This window comes from Gymnogyps californianus, chromosome 3, assembly GCF_018139145.2.
Source record: "Gymnogyps californianus isolate 813 chromosome 3, ASM1813914v2, whole genome shotgun sequence".
Classification (NCBI taxonomy): Eukaryota; Metazoa; Chordata; class Aves; order Accipitriformes; family Cathartidae; genus Gymnogyps; species Gymnogyps californianus.
Window position 1 is genome coordinate 75722052 of NC_059473.1, and position 13917 is coordinate 75735968.

General features: G+C 43.3%; 1 protein-coding gene across 4 annotated transcripts in view; it reads left to right on the plus strand.

The window, feature by feature from the left end:
* The window catches only part of FYN (FYN proto-oncogene, Src family tyrosine kinase), a 138742-nt gene that overhangs the window by 76912 nt on the left and 47913 nt on the right, over positions 1-13917 (plus strand). The window contains exon 3 of one of the 4 annotated variants that reach the window (XM_050894710.1): positions 7816-7950. The exons of the other annotated variants lie outside the window; for them this stretch is intronic. The gene's annotated coding sequence lies outside the window, so the exon portion shown is untranslated. The remainder of the gene's footprint in view (positions 1-7815; positions 7951-13917) is intronic. 4 annotated transcript variants of the gene reach the window in all.

Here is a 13917-nt window from a genome sequence, read left to right on the forward strand (position 1 = left end):
CTCATTTGAATGTGAAAAGGAGCCCACATCCTTCCTGTGCCCTGCAAAGAATGCAAAAAGACTTTACAGAGAAAACAGATGTACTAATATGTATCACTTGTTGGGGGTAGGGGGAATCCAGGGTGCTGCCATTAAAGCCATGCTGAACTTGCAAGAAGACAAAAGCACCAGCATACAAAATATAGTGCTGGGAAGCTGACAAAGTTGGGACTGTTTTCTTTTGCTTACATTTATGCTCCTGGCATCTGAAAAACTGCTCTGAAAAAATATATACAAAAGAAAACATGTAGCCTCATTTTTCACGCTCAAGAAAATCTTCACTGAAGATGGTTAAGTGCCCAAATGCAAACAAAAAGCAGAAGCTCCAGCCCAGCCTTAGGGAAATCTTCTGCATTTCAGAGTCAATATTGCCTTGCTAGAAGAGTACACTACTGACATCATAAACAAAACAAACATAACTTTTTGAAGTATCCCTTGATTTTATTTATATTTTTAACTCCCCTACTTCTCTAACACATAAATTTGAAAGACTTAGTCCTGTTATCTCACCAAAAATGCAGGATATAGTGGGGAGGGTTTTAATGGTTTAATGGTTTTTAATGGTTCTCTATCTTCCATGCTGTTCTAGCATGGAAGATAGAGAAAAATGAACTCTGGATGTTATTTCTACAGCTATGCAATCCAGTTCAGAGTACTGTCCTTTCCTGACCCGTCTGTTTATCCCTTCCCAAGAACTTCGGCAATGAACAGTTGGCACTGACCGGTCAGCTTGCGAATCCGCTGGTGCTCAAAACTCCCCAAATTCAGCAACCTGCCTGATGCAGATTTGGCCCTGTAGCAGTACAGAGTTGCTTGCCAGCTTTTAGCTTGCAGGCAGGAGGCAGTTGCATGTGGCCATTTATAATTTATTATATAGATGTATCGTCAGTCACAGTAATAAATAGGATAAGTATAAGAGAGTGCTTGAAAGTTTCCTCTTAAAAGGCTACCTCACACTTCCTAAATTAAAAATTGGTTTTGCAAAAGCAGAGAAGTGAAGCATAGCAGTCAGTCAGGTTTCTTTGTTTAGCAGTGGTAGCTGGGTAACATCCATGGGTGGGTGCAGCGCTTCGTGAAGGTGGTGTGCTGTTTCCCTAAATGCAGCACAATGGCCATTTTCTTGCAATCTGCAATACTGAGGTTCAGGACCACAACAAAAGACCCTTCAAAATTGATGCTTCCTGCTTGCTGTACTGTTTGCGTCTTCGGGAAGTGCTCTTAATTCACAGGAGTTTTAAAACTATGGCATTGACACACAAATATCCAGCCATGGATAAGACAGGCTCAATAACCTTGAAAACAGAAATTTTAAGCCCACTTACCTGAATCACTTACATGAATGTGAATGCAGTACAACAGCTTGAGGTGTTTGAATTGCAGTTTAGCTGCAGACTTGTTTTGTAGGATCAGGGTGAATAAAATCTTGGCCTTGAACTAGTATCTGTGTATTGGAACAAACATCTCAATGTAGCACTCTGCAGAAGGAAGGAAGCAGAACAGAAATTAGATCACTTTCCTTTCCTGCATTATTTCTTGTAAGTGTAGTCTTCTTACGTATGGAATACACATTTCCTGTTGTAAAAATATTGTTACAGCCTGCACTAGCCAAACAACTGATAACCTGCTGTCGCTGAAAACTGGAGTCATGTTAGATGAGCATATTTAGAGGGAAGTGTTCGAAGCCTGCAGATGATCGGATCTCTCATGCTCTGAAAAGATAGTGAGCGTGAACTACATAATAACTGCTGTGATTGTCATAACAACTGTAGCTTTGCAGTATGGAAGAAATAATAAATGCTGACTCTTCATACAAATGGCAGTGTAAAGATATGGGTGCATTTGGTTCTTGCTTTTTGTTTTGTATCATGTATTCATTTAGACAAAGTCGTGAGGGTATCTTATCCTCTCTTTTTCATGTGCCTTAATCCTAGAGTGCAGGTGCTTTATTTATCTCTGTCTACAGTAATACAGGTTTGTAACCCTATTCCACAAGTTGTCTTACAGCACTGTTAAGTCCCAGCTGCGCTAACTGCACCATCTCTGTACTGTGACAGCAGCCACAGAGGAGGGAATCCAATTTAATAACAGAATCATCAATCATAGAATGGTTTGGGTTGGAAGGACCTTTAAAGACCATCTAGTCCAACGCTCCTGCCCTGGGCAGGGACATCTTCCACTAGACCAGGTTACTCAAAGCCCCATCCAACCTGACGTTAAACATTCCCAGCAATGGGACATCTGCAACTTCTCTGGGCAACCTGTTCCAGTGTCTCACCACCCTCATCATAAAAAATTTCTTCCTATGTCCAATCTAAATCCACCCTCTTTCAGTTTAAAAATGTTGCCCCTTGTCCTGTCACTACAGGCCCTGGTAAATTGTCTCTCTTCATCTTTCTCAGAGAAAGCCCCCTTTAAGTATTGAAAGGCCGCAATAAGGTCTCCCCAGAGCCTTCTCTTCTCCAGGCTGAACAACCCCAACTACGCCTTTCTTCATAGGAGAGGTGTTCCAGCCCTATGATCATTTCGTGGCCCTCCTCTGGACCCGCTCCAACAGGTCCAAGGTCTTGTACTGAGGACCCCAGAACTGGATGCAGTACACCAGATGGGGTCTCATGAGAATGGAGTAGAGGAGGAGAATCACCTGGCCACACTTCTTTTGATGCAGCCCAGGATACGATTGGCTTTCTGGGCTGCAAGCGTACATTGCTGGCTCATGTCCAATTTTTCATCCACCAGTACCTCCAAGTCCTTCTCCACAGGGCTGCTCTCAGTTCCTTCATCCCTCAGTCTGTACAGATACTGAAGATTGCCCTGACCCAAGTGCACGACCTTGCACTTGGCCTTGTTGAACTTCATGAGGTTCACAGAGGCCCACTCCTTGAGCCTGTCAGAGTCCCTCTGGATGGCATCCCTTCCCTCAAGTGTATCAGCTGCACCGCTCAGCTTGGTGTTATCTGCAAACTTGCTGAGGGTGCACTCAATCCCACTGCCTATGACATTAATAAAGGTATTGAACAGTACCAGTCCCAGTACGGACCCCTGAGGGACACCACTTGTTGCTGATCTCCATTTGGACATTGAGCCGTTGACTGCAACTCTTTGGATATGGCTATCCAGACAATTCCTTATCCATCAAATAGTCCATCCATCAAATCCATATCTCTCCAATTTAGAGAGAAGGATGTTGTATGGGACCATGTCAAAGACCTTACAGGAGTCAAGGTAGATAGTAGACTTTTATTTTGGTTAAAGCCTTCTTCTCATTCCCAGTATTAGAAAAATGTTTCAACCATACTTTTGCATCTCGACAAATGCTTTAAAAAATAAAACACAACAGCATGAGAAATTCAAGGAATTCTTTAGGACTTCCAGTCGTATTTTTGATCAGTCTTTGTCCTCTGACTCCCTAGAGCAGCGATTCCAAAGTATTCTTTCTGGATGATTACGCAAGGGGAGGACACCACCCACTCCAGGGACTAAAGTGTTTGATAATTCCTGATGATTGGTGGTCTTAAAACCCTTATTCCCTGAACATTACACCATTTACGCAGGTTCCAACATAGCTGAAAAGGTTCTGCAGCCTCTGATGATCAGCCAAAGTGTGGACCACACTTTGTGGCCACGTTTTGCGAGCAGATCACATAAAGGGTGGTAGACAAAGAAGGACAAAAGTCTGTTTTTTCTTTGTGTAGAGGTAGTTTGATGTTCTAGATCAATTAGTTTCAGTGGCTGTAACACAGGATCACTCTTCTCTCAGAGACCATGCTTCTTATGGACATTCAACATGGTAATTTTTATCTGTCTCTCCATTGTGGTCAGATAGCAGATACAGACTTTTATTGTGGTAGAGTGACCGACACAAGTAGCTGCAGAAAAGAGAAGTGAGAATCCATTTCTTCACAAGACTTTCTCTTCTTGGAAGCACTCTAGGCACACAGAAAGGGGAAACCTTGAGATCTCCTCTGGCTTTTGCATGATACCATTACAGATAGTCTGTCTGCATGGACTGACAGGGAGCTGGAGGAATGGGAGAAAAGGAAAATTGTGAGTAGCAGAGGTGGAAGCCTTTCTTAAGAGAGGAGGTAAAAAAGGGAGGAGGGAATGAGCTTGGGATCTGTTTCTTTGTTCTGTTTTCATTGTATAAAGATAAGGCACAAGCCGTGTTCAAGCCTGGTATTTTCCCTTACGAGTTCTGAAAAACTGTGCCATTGATGTGTGATTTTTTTTCTCTTTTCCTTTTATACAGAAGTTATTTCAGGAGCAACAGCAACCAGGTAGAGAAGAAAATCTTTAACTTAATCTTTTACTCTCAAGATAGTCATCGTGGCTTCCTTGATCTGGTTTCCTACCATAATTCATCCTTCCCAAGGAAGAAATATCCCAAGCTTCCATTCTTGCTGTCCCTGTGCAGAAAAATCAGTCTTGCCTCAATGTTCTCTGACATCAAACTATGCAGCCTCTAAGTTGCTAGAGCTTGGGCATTTAAGTGAGTGGCAAGGCAGGAAGGTTTCATCCTGACAATTACATTGAAAGCAGGTCTGTGCAGTCCCCTAAATTTTAGAAGAATGGGAGAAAGGGAAGAAGAGCAGTTTGCTTAAGGTGAGGGAACTATGTTAGGAACTCTTTTGAATGTGCTATGGCCATAAAGGACTGAATTACACTGTTCCTGGGGTTTTACATTAATATCGTCTACAGAACAGATGTTTCGTGTATGTTATGTGCAAAGAGCCAATTATATATACAAGTCATGTAAATTTAAGCTATAAATGAAATGCTGTGTATACATCCAAATGATACTTTAGAAACATTTGTCTAGATTCTTCCTTTCTTAGACAGCATGTATTAGTTTTGCTCCTGAGAAGTGGGCATGTGTTTGGCTAGGTTTGGGGTTGTGCTTTGTTTTCTCTTATTGTTTTCTTCAGTGAGGAAAGGAGATTGGGTAGAACTCTTTTCTGGTCTCTGTTGACATCAGCACATTCGATCTGCCTGCGTCCAAAAGAATTATGTCAAAGCAATTGCCTGGATTTGTTTCTTAGCGTGTTCTCCAGCAGCACTGTCGCTTGAGGGTCAAACTGGAATACATTAAACTGGAATTGGGGCAGAAACTGCAGCCAGCCTCAGGTCAATGATGCCTCTTGAGATTTGCGAAAGTGACACTTCGGGGGTTCATTGCATTAACTTCCATAGCATTTCTCCGTCTGGTCTGGGTGACTTACAAAGGCAGATGGGATGGTTAGTCTCACATTCTCCCATTTAATTCTTTCTCTGTGTGTCTGGAGTAAAAGGACAAGCCTCGCATCTGACTTATTTCTTAATATTTCAAAAAGATTTTTTAAATCCATGTATTAAAGCTGTTTGCTTCTATGTAGTTTCTATCATTTACATTTAGGAAGATTACCACACTTACCTCATCTGTAAAAATAAATTTGTGGAGTCTAGCCTATGTGATCTTTGTAACGGTACATCTTTTGATGTAAGCAAGCCTTTACAGGGCTTAAAAACATAGTTGCACATGTGCTTCACAGAACATCCTAATGCTGTAGGATGTAGCTGGCGTTGTGTCAGAGGAAGAGGGAGAAAAATGCATCCAGGAGGACAGATATTGAGATGCGAAAATGCAGAATTCAAACTGTACTTTAGCAGGCTCTGATTCATATTTTATTAGTAGCTCTGAAACCTCGCTCTTGATCAGCTTTCCCAAAACTTTTGCTTTTGTAGTGACTAAAGAGTTGCCAATCACAGTTTTGAGTCTTGAGATCTGTTGATAGGAATACCAGGTATAGCAGAGACCAGATGGTGGGGTTTGTGTGAATGCATGTGCACATATATATATGCACCACACTTGGACAGGCCTTTTTCCTCCCTAAAATTTTCACAAGCTTTCTTGCTTTAGTTCACTCTGCAGAAGTTTTGTACTACAATAGTTTACTTAAGATGGGATGTTTCTTTTAGGTTTGTAACATAGCACTGGGATTTCACTATGCTATGTATGCTGTGTTTTAGTGGGCATCACTTACTGAAAGTGACTGAAAGTTTGAAAAACATGGTTTTTCCCCACCTGTTGAACAGAAAAATATCTGTAGAATCATAATTAAATATAATTAAATGTTTGTATGAAATAATGCCTTCTAAATCTCTGCAGTGGTATATGTGAACCAATGCTGAGTTCAAGTAATTGAGATTATTTTATCTGTTTTATTTGCAGAATTTACACTGCAACATTCAGTCATAAGTGGGTTCATTCCAGAAGCTTAAAATGAGCTGATGCCAGCAACTGGCACAAATCAAACACTCCCCAGCCTTCCCCACTCCTGCACGTTGACAGGATTAATACTTTCTGGCCAAAGGCCCAGGTTAAGACAGACAGCATGGACAAAAGCTTGCACTGCATCCTTAAAAACCACCAAACTTAAATATTGGCAGGCTGTGGGATGAAGCAAATTCAGTAGCCAGGGCCCCCTGGTGAGTGCGTGGTCCTTAGGAGCCCACCTGTCAGACCCCATCCTTGGGACGCAGAGCCAAAAGCTTTCCTGGCAGCACCCAGTTCCCTCAGCAGGATGAAGGGGAAGGAGAAGACATGTGGCTATCCCAAGTGAGCTGGGAGGTGCCTGCGAGAGCGGTACTCACGTCCGCTCACCCTGCTTAAAGGCACTAACTTGTTTTCCTGAAGAAGATAGCTAGTGCATCAGTTCATCCCAAAAGGGTGAAGTTGGGAGAGGAAATATCTGTCAGGTATGGAGGACTCCGTCCCTCAGCCTAATTCTCTGAGGTCACCTTCTGTGGCTGCAGGATCCTGGAATGGGATCCCAGGCAGATCCCTGGGACGAGACCCCAGCAGCAGGCAGCAGATGAAGTGAATTGCTGAAGCAAGGAGTCGCAGGTACTCTCTCAGTGGCAGAGCTGTAATAACCCCCATCGGTTCCTAAAAGTTGTTTTCTTGGCATCTCAGTGTGAGGAGCTTTTTTGAGGTTTTGTGTGGAGCCAGGTGCTGGGAATTCAGAGACGGCTGCCTGCAGATCCTGCAGAAGACAGACAGTTGGGTGTCATCGGTACTTAGATGGCACGTCAGCCCCAAAAGTTTGCGGTTTCCCCTGGAGATATTTTGTAGGCCATGAGCAGGAGGGCTGCCAGGATTACTACCCTGAGAGGGGAGGGACTGTTTCTTAATGGAAACACAAAGCACTGTCTGATGCAGTGACCACTCACCTGACCTCCAGCTTTATGCAGGCAGTAGATCTCACCTGCAGGAGCTCCTGCTTCGTGCCTAATAACCCAAGCTGCATGGGTGTGCATCCTTTTTAAATCAAGCACGGTTATTTTCACAACTTTGCAGAGATGGACAGTACATCACACCCTGTGGTGTAAAGGGTTAATTACTGGTTAATTGCTCATAACAGCTCATTGCTCAAAAAGCAAAACAAAATTGCCTGTTCACAGTGTGGATTGGATTAGTTTCCAGTTCCAATGCGTTTTCCACCTTTGCTAGATTAGAGTCCGCTGTTATCAGATTTATTCCCTGTATGAATACTCCTATACTGTGAACAAAATAACAAAATTCCCTTTAAGCTTTTTGTTTATAACAAAGCCTTCTGCTACCCAGTGTTTTCAGTTCTTTAATCTCTCTCCCCTGAACACTTTTCCAATTTTTCCAACGCTTTATTTGAAAAATGGAGCAGCAGAACCTGATACATTATTCGCAGAGCAGAGGAATGAGAGCCAAATACAGCGTCAGTGTAACCTACCTACTCATCCTTTGATTTTCATTTGTTTGTACAGCTGAGGCTCGCATTAGCCCTTTTGGCCACAGCCTTGCGTGGGGAATTCATGTCGAGCTGATTGCCTCCCAGGACCCCCGGTCTCATATTCAGTCTCTGCTTCGTAGGATAGAGTCCTCTCTCTCCCTCTCATCCTGTAAGTACGGCCTGTATTCTTTATTCTAATAAGGTGATTCTGCACTTGGCCATATTAACACCTAAACTGGTTTATCCCATCTTTCTACAGACCCCAGTTGCTCTGTGTCAGGCTTGTACTTTCGTTGTCTGTTTTTGCTGTCCCCAGTCTCATATCTAACTATAATGACTTAACTTTAATCCAGGTCACTGATAAGGCTATGAAATAGTGAAGGGATGATCACCAATACCTGTGGAAACCCAATAGAAACCCATCTGTTTGCTAATAAATAGTTTTCCATTTACAGTTATACTTTGGCCTCCTTCATTTATCAACTTTTTGATACATTTAATATGATTGTGGACTCAGAAGTGACTTCAGTAAAAAATACATTTGAGATTTTTGGCTGACCTCATACAGTGCTGTCCACCTATGGAGTTCTGCTCTCCATGTACAAATGGAGACACTCCATACAAGCTTCAAAGCATTCAGTTACTTCATAAAGATGTTCTACAGAACAAGTCAAATGACTTAGACTTGTAATACTGTCAACAACACTGCCTTCGTCAAGTGAACTCGTAATTTTTGCAAGAACCGACATCAGATTAGTTTGACAGGACCTGTTCTCCTTAAAGCCAAGTTGATTGACTTTAATTATAGAGCTTTTTTTTTTTAAGATTTTATTAATTGAGTCCTATATTGGTTGTTCTATCTTATGCAAAATACTGGAAACTCAGCCAACTGGCCTGTAATCACTTTTTACCCTTCTTAAACAGTGGCCCAACATGAGCTTTCCTCCTGCCCCTGGTCCTTCCCCAGGGGCCTAGAACTGCTTTAGATGCAGCAGTCGCAGCTCCAAGGCTAGCTCTCTAAAACCTTCTGAGACAAGTTTATTTCTAGCAACTAATCTGAAACACCTACAATCTATCTGCTGCTTAACGTCCCCTCTCCAGGGGCTGCTGTGCTGGGAAGTTATTTCATCATCATCATAAACAGATCGTCCGGCCTTTTACCTCCGTGCTAATCAGAAGTATTTATTGAATAACTTCTGCCGCTGTCATATTGTTATGAACAATTCTACCACTTTCATTGTTCAGGATTCGTCTTTCATAATCTCCTTAGAAAAATAAAAAATTATATACCTGATTCTATCTGCCTTAATTTTTTCTAGTATCCTCTTGCTTCCTCTATATAATCTTTATTTTAGCTTTTTTACTTGTTATTATCTTTTCCCCTTTCCCCCTTCATGTGTTGTTTTTGTATATAACATTTTATATGTTTTTTCACTTCCCTGGTAAACCCAGCTGTTGGGTTTTTTCATTGTGTGTTATTTTTATCTAGCCCAGTCTTCTGTTGATGGTTGTAACATTGTAGGCATTTAGGAAATGTCTTAAACCATCCGCAGATGTCAGCAACTTTCTGTACGTTCTGTCTTCAGCCTGATTTGACTCCCATTCGCTATAGTTTTGTGAAATTGCCTCTCAGAAAGCATGCACTGTGATTTTAATTTATGTATATATGAAGAGCGTAAGTTCATATATTGCATAAAATTTTACTAGTCTGGATTTGATCGCAGACAACGTTAGTTATTTGCACAGAAAGTGTCGGTCCTTTTCAGTCTAAACAACCAGTAACCTTCTGGTTTGTGATCACTTCCTCCCTACTGAGACGAAGTCTAGAGCAGGGATTGTCTGGCTCCTCTGCTAAACCGCATATGACTCACAGGCAGTTCAGGTGTAGCTACATCATATCACCAGGGGTAAGTTGTGCTTGTGCTGGCACTGCAGCTCCTGCCTGTTGCTGTCCCTGGCTGGGGCAGGGAGCAAGTCAACAGGTCCTGCTGCACGTGGTGTGGTAGGGTGACCACTGTGGGGTTTAGCTATGTGCGGTGGAGTTTAGCTGCATCCCACAAGCTCTTCCGTTGTGGTCATCGTGCTGTGAACAGCTCCTGAATTCTCCATTCCCTTTGATGCTGCAAGGCCTATATTGCATAAGACTCGTTGAGCTAATTGGCAAGAGCTTTAGTTCACAGGGTTAAGAAGGCTGATCCTTCCTTTAAATTAGGAGTTAGTAACTTGTCATTCGTAGCTTTTTGGAAAGTACAGGTGTGTTTTAGTGCTAGTGACATAAGATCTCCAGCATAAATAACACGGGGTTTTTTTATACTCGTTGTATATTGGTGTTGAAGAAGCCTGTCATCCTGTGCTCTGCAGTGATTCCAATGGTCTGTAACAGATACCAACTAATACCCTACCTTGGGTGTATCTTGATTCATAGATATCCAAGATTACTTACTTCCGAGTTGTCAGTCACTCAGACAGACGTCATTTGTGACATATAGGGCCTGTCAACTCCCCTCTTCCATTTGGACTTCTTAAATTGGCTACAACTCTTTCTTTTAATATTCCAATAATCTAAATGTAGCTATTATTTTTCAGGAGTATTATTTTGCATTGCTACTCTGCAGGCAGAGGATTTATCCCTTTTTTCAGACGCTTGTAATTAGCATATAGGCAACTGAAAAGGGTCATCTTCTTACAGCCTCTGCTTTGGTTAATGTTGTTCCTGATATCATGGGTTTGTGCTGAATGTGCTTTTGGTTGCTTGTTTGACCTGACTCGCCCAGCTAGCATGGCTTACAGAGTGTGCATTCATTCCCTATCAAGAGGTCACTTTCCCTTTACAATATGATCCACAAATCTGATGTCTGTCCCCTGTGCTGTTCACCTAGTTGTTAACTTCGGCAGCCTTCAGTTTTTTGTCTTCTTCTGCTAGGAAACAGGGAGGAAGTCCAGACAGGATCTCCAGATCTCCTGAATTGTCAACAGTTTTGTAGTCCACGAGGTGTATCACAAAACGGTCACCTCCAGTGAAACCCTGCCTGTCTGCTCCAGATTACCATCCAATCCTCCACTTCTCTTTTGTGTCTTAAATACAAAGAAACAGAGAAACCTCTGTTGACTGCCTCTTCTTTATGCACTGCTCTTTTCATTCTGCTGTTGAGGATGGCTGGAGCTGTCCTCAGGGGCACTTCGGGTCAGTGCTTTTCAACTGCTTTTGCTCGGAGAACCAAACTGGGGAGGGCGTGCAGGCAGTGTGAGGGGGAGCTCAAACACCACCAGCAAAATGTTGCCGCAGCATCCAGTGGATGTGTATTTGCTTGGTCATACATGTGCTATGGGCTTGTGGACCACCTGATGATTTATGGGCCCCAGTGCTCTCTGGATCACCAGTCGAGGAACACCATTGTTGATAATCCTGTGTGCTAGGTTGAGCAAATGTCCACTTGGGCAAACTTCCGCACTCTGTTCTGTGTGACTAACAGGATCTTCAGGTGGGTTTTTAGAGCTTTGCAAATGTACCTTCATTCACAGGTCAGATTTAAAGTACAGTTTCTTCTCCTAAGCGTACAAACCTTGAGAAAGAATGAATGAGGGAGCAAGAGAAATAAAGAAATCACACTTCCTCTGGCTTGAGGGGAGGGGCTGTTAAAAAGTGTGTGTGTCTGCTGTTTTGGTCACTCATTGAGTAATAGAAAACTGGACCGAAAGAGACTCACCCATTCTCCTGCCCAGAGGCAGTGCTATGCCTGGCAGATACTTGTCTAGCCTTCACATTGCCTTAGGCAATCTATTCCAGGTTGTTTTGCTGTCCTTGCCAATAGAAAGGATTTTCTTCCCTGACACCTAGCCTAAATATCCACAGCTTCCATTTAGTCCCTTATTTCAATGTGGCTTCCTGCTTAGGCCATGAAGGATTAAAGTAGGACCTCCTATAGCTGCGCTGAGGAGACTGCAGTAGCTTTAAGCTGAAGGACCAAATTATGGACCTGTAGCTTAAAGTCACTACCCATGATTGTCCCTTGCAGAGCATAGCCTGAGCAGTATGTGTAATGACGTCAGATTCATGATGAAATCAAATTATCTCTTCTACTTTCTCTCAGATGTGGACATAAAGCTTAAAAATAGATCAACCATATGCTTAGTGATACTTAGGTATTTTGATCAATGTGGAAGGGCTCTCTAGCTGTTTGCTGGCTTCCTTTGGAAAATGCTCACTAGCAAAATCTATTTTTCATGGCCATTAGCTGGCATCTGATCTCTTTTTAAGCCCCATCTTCTCTGGCTAACAGAAGGGACCTTCCCTCATGATTTTCCCCACCATCACCCCTTTTTTAAACTCCAAGTCCCGACTCTTGAAGCACCTGTGATGTTCTCCCATGTTTCTTGTTGGCTCATTCTCCTCCAGACTGTGATGTTCCAATTCAAGCAGTGCAGCCACCTAAGAGTCAGGGCAGGCTGCGAGATTAATCACCAAAAATGAAAACTCATCAGTCCTACAACCATATACACTGATGCAAAGACAAAGAGGACAATACATTGAGGAGAGAAGGCATCTGTCCAGCATTGTTGTTTTGTGTTCCTCTGTTGCTGCTGCTGCTATCTTGAATGCTGGTATCTTTTCAAGAGACAGAGGGAGAGGGAGACAGAAAGACAGACAGAGACAGAGAGGAGCAGGCCTTTTGGGGCATAGGTCCATGTGTGTCAGTTTCAGTACTACCTCCTAGAGTTCCCTGAGGTAACAGTGGGATTTAGGCAACCTCGTTGAGCTTTGTGATACTGCAGGGTCCACTCCGAGCTGAGCAGCATTGATCCACCTTTGGAGGCAGAGGGACTTCGCTGTGGGTCACTGGTCCTCAGCAGAAGCCAAGGAAGGGGACAGTAGCTTCTCTTTTTCCTCCCATTCTTGTGGCTTCTGCCTCGATTCCCCTCCTGTTACTCATCTCCTGCTCTGCTGGTTGCCCCATCGAGGTTTGTGTAGGTTATCTCTGTTTCTAGGGGCATTTCTCAGCTTTTTGGAACTAGGGGCTGTGCGTGGTTAAAAGGAAGGAGAGACTGACCGTAGACTTCCTAGAAGACATCCCCGGTGGCACAGATGCAGCCTGCAGCAGCACAGGATTGTAGAATATGGGGAGCTGCAGTTTGTAGAGTAGTTGGCAAAACAGAGTTGAGAATCGCTGGTCTTAGTGGCCTTATGGCTGGACTGTATGCATCAACACTGTCACTCTTCTGTAAGAGGGCATGCAAGTTAGGACCTGTCTCCTTCCACATCCCATTGTCCAGGGTGTTTTTCACTACCATCTCAGCCTCCCACTCTCTTATTTTCCAGATTTCAAAATCTGTGCTAAAAATGGACTAGATGGTAATGTATCATCTTTGTAATCCTGATAAATTCATCTCCAGGCAGTATCTCAATTCTTGCCTGTCCGGTTAACATGGCTTAACCTGTGTGCCTCTGAAGTTATTTTCCAGACCAAGAACATCACTTACATATGACCCACTTTGGTGGGTTGACCCTGGCCAACAGCTAAGCCCGCACCCAGCCACTTGCTTACTGCCCCCCAGCAGGATGGGGGAGAGAATCGGAAGGGCAAAAGCAAGAGAACTCATGGGTTGAGATAAAAACAGTTTAATAAGCGAAGGAAATAAACAGAAAACAAGTGATGCAAAGGCACTCACTCACTACCTCCCACCAGCAGACTGATGCTCAGCCAATCTCCAAGCAATGGCTACTTTCAAAAAACTCAGCTTTTATTGCTGAGCACAACATCATATGGTGTGGCATATCCCTTTGGTCGGTTGGGGTCAGCTGTCCCGGCTGTGTCCCCTCCCAACCTCTTGCCCACCCCCAGCCTACTCACTGCAGGGGCAGAGTAAGAAACAAAGAAGGTCTTGACGCTGTGCAAGCACTGCTCAGCAATAACTAAAACATGGGTGCGTTAGCAACCTTGCTTTGGTCACAAATCTAAAGCACAGCAGGGTTCAGGCTGCTGTGAAGAAACTTAACCCCATCCAGACCCAGTATACGTACCTAAGCTGTCACACAGAAGTAAGCTGTCATACACTGAAACCACAGTGGCAACAGCTGGGTTTGAGAAAACAGGTCTCACTAGTAGCACCTTTTTTTGTGTGTGTAAGCGTAGGCAGC